The following is a 2,892-nucleotide window of genomic DNA, read 5'->3' as shown; positions in this document are numbered from 1 at the left end:
TTTATATTTGGATTTTGCTTTTCTTGTAATTTTTCTTTGCTTTTTTATCCCCTTGATATTTGTGATGTTTTTCTTTGTGTTTGTGTCTTCTTATTCAGTCATATCTTCTACCGTGCCTAAGATTCTACTCATGTACTTTGGTAGCCTGAATCCTATTTCCCCAAATCACCTTTACTCACGAGTTCTATACTCTGCAGCCAATCTGAAATTACTGTTCCCTAGACCTGCTGCACACTTAGGCCCAAAGACTCCCCTTCTCTACTCTAGTCTGACTCCATCTGTTTATTTTTTTTAAAGAAATTTTTAATTTTTTTTTAATGAAAAGGGTGGAATTTAATCTCTACTTACAGGACACTGCAAGATATGAGATTCCACATAAAACTAAGAAACCCACTGAGAGAAGCTTCATACAGTAGGTACCGTTTGGAACTGGTCAAGTAGAGTTTCGTTGTAAAAAGTGCTACCATAACAAAACACATTTAAAAAGAGTTCTTAGTCGAGAAACAGTAAGACAAACTTATACCAAACTTGGTATGCAACAAGCAATTTTATGCTTCAGCTGTACAATCTAAAAGTTAAAGTTCCCAGGAGTGCCATCCTCAACTTGGAATGGCGAGCTGTCAGAGGTAGTTTCTGGCACAACATTTTGATCTTCCTCTTCCTCAATAGAGATACTTCTCAATTAAGTTTAATGAAGCTTTGTACACAGACACATTCTCATGGTTTTGTAGAGCTTCAGTTTTGTCCAGACCTCCACATTCTTCAATCATACTAAATTTCTCAGTTTCACCTAGCTTCTCAGCAGCCTGAAAGATGTTGGAAGCAACATCCAGAATAACCGGAATACTTTTGGTAACTTTTGCAGTTGAGAGGTTCATCAGTGGTTCTATTATGCCACAATGAATGAGGTATACAATCTGTTCGTCTGTCCCGCCACTTGTATAGTTTGTCACAGCCCAGACAGCTTCCTTTTGTGTCTTAAAGTCTGCCTTAGAACCCCAATGAGAAATGGGACTCATCCATGATTCACAACTTGCTGTATCTGGTCCTGGTGACCAGCTGTGATATTTGACATTATCCATGTAGCTTCCTTTTGAATATCAGTTTTGGGGGTCATTAGCAGGCTGGGAAAGACAGCAAGTGCTCCTGCATCTATTACACCCTGAGTCTGTTCATCTGTCCCAGTGACAATATTTCCTTTGGCTCTTAGCGCAGGAGTCACAATGGGCAATTCAGTAGCTCCTAGAAGCTTCACAAGTTGGGCACAACTTCTGTTTTCACAACCATTTCAATCCATTCATTTGGACCAACAATAAGGTAGGAAATGGCCCAGCAGGTATCTGCTAATACTCCTGGATCATCATGATGCAGGAGATGAACTAAAGTAGGAAGAATCTGGTCAACCTCATCTAACAGGATTCTTGTTGAAACAAAGGTTTGAAAGTGTTCAGTAAGGCTCTGTAAGTAACCACGTGCTAAAGATGACATATCAGGAACTTCAAGGAAAGCCAACAGTGGGCCAGCTGCCCATACTTGATAATCAAGTCTCAGAAAACTAAACCATCACCTGCAATGTTTTTTAGAGCCCATACAGCTTGTTCACTGATGTGGACATGGGGAGATGCCAACAGAGAAATGAATGCTGGGATAGCACTTCCATCTACCACAACCTTGGTCTGTTCTGATGTCCCAGAAGCAATGTTAGCGAGGGCCCAAGCAGATTCAAACTGAATGGGACGACAGTCAGTTCTGTCCAAGAAAAACACAATTTTTGGAATCAAAGGAGCCTGATTATGTTGTCTGTGGGGGGTTGTTTTTCCTAGAAAGCAGTTTCCTAGCGGCTTGAGTAGCCTGGAGCTGGCTTTCCAAGTGGTTGCTATTTATGCCTTTGACAATGTCATCAACAGACCAATTCACAGTGCCCTGGTTGTTGAGGTTTCCTGCAGGGGACAAGTAGCGTCATCAGGAAGTGAGCTTACATTTCTCCTTTTCAGCATCTGGTCATCCTTCTTAGCTTTCCTCAGCTCCACATTAACTTCTATTCACTTCTGTACTGTATTCCCCCTTGTTCTTGAATCTATTAAGGTGGGCAGTTGGTGAAATAGCATTCTTATTGGTGGACATGGTTAGGACAAAGGGAGAGAGCTACACACTGGCTCAGGCTTCCATAGGAGACCATGAGGGGCATCACAGGCTGCAGGTCAGCTGCCCTCAAAACGTCCACCATGGCTCAGCCCAAAGATGGTGTGCTGACTCCATTTGTTTAAATTAAATTTTAATTTTTAATTGAAATTATTTTTTTAATAATTAAAAAGAGACGCTGGGGTGCCTGGATGGCTCAGTGAGTTAAGCATCTGCCTTCAGCTCAGGTCATGATCTCGGGGTCCTGGGATTAAGCCCCTGTGTTGGGCTCCCTGCTCAGCAGAGAGCCTGCTTCTCCCTCTCCCTCTGCCTTGCCCCCCTCCCACTCTCTTTTTCTCTCTCTCTCAAATAAATAAGGAAAATCTTTTAAAAAATGCTATTATTTCCTGTTATCTGAATCTTTTATGTAGCAACCAGTTCCTGCTTTATGTCTGCAAAATCTTTCCAAATATATTAGAAGACATTTACTATAGTCTTTTTAAATGTTATCTTCAATTATCTGTATTAGCTCACTGTCTAGGATCAGATCTTCGGTTTGTATGTATTTGTCCTCTTCTTTAATATTTCCCATGTTTTTTCTTAATACACTGGTAATACATGTTTATTATTCATATTTGCAATGCAGAAACTGTATGGGAGCATTATGTGCATCGAGAGAATGTCAATTGACCAGCTAGACTTTAAGGCGTATTGCACATTATTATGCATATTATGGGTGAATTGCATATTATTCCTGGGTATCCCTAAAAG

The 2,892-nt window shown here is 40.7% G+C and overlaps 1 pseudogene; it reads right to left on the bottom strand.

Moving 5' to 3' along the window:
* Positions 1–568: 568 nt before the first annotated feature.
* On the bottom strand, positions 569–2,124 carry LOC102747426 (importin subunit alpha-1 pseudogene; annotated as a pseudogene).
* Positions 2,125–2,892: the final 768 nt, after the last annotated feature.

Source organism: Leptonychotes weddellii, chromosome 8 (assembly GCF_054177405.1).
Source record: "Leptonychotes weddellii isolate Sample4059 chromosome 8, ASM5417740v2, whole genome shotgun sequence".
NCBI lineage: Eukaryota > Metazoa > Chordata > Mammalia > Carnivora > Phocidae > Leptonychotes > Leptonychotes weddellii.
The sequence above is the reverse complement of the archived record's forward strand: the minus strand, read 5'-3'. Positions and strand labels throughout refer to the sequence as shown.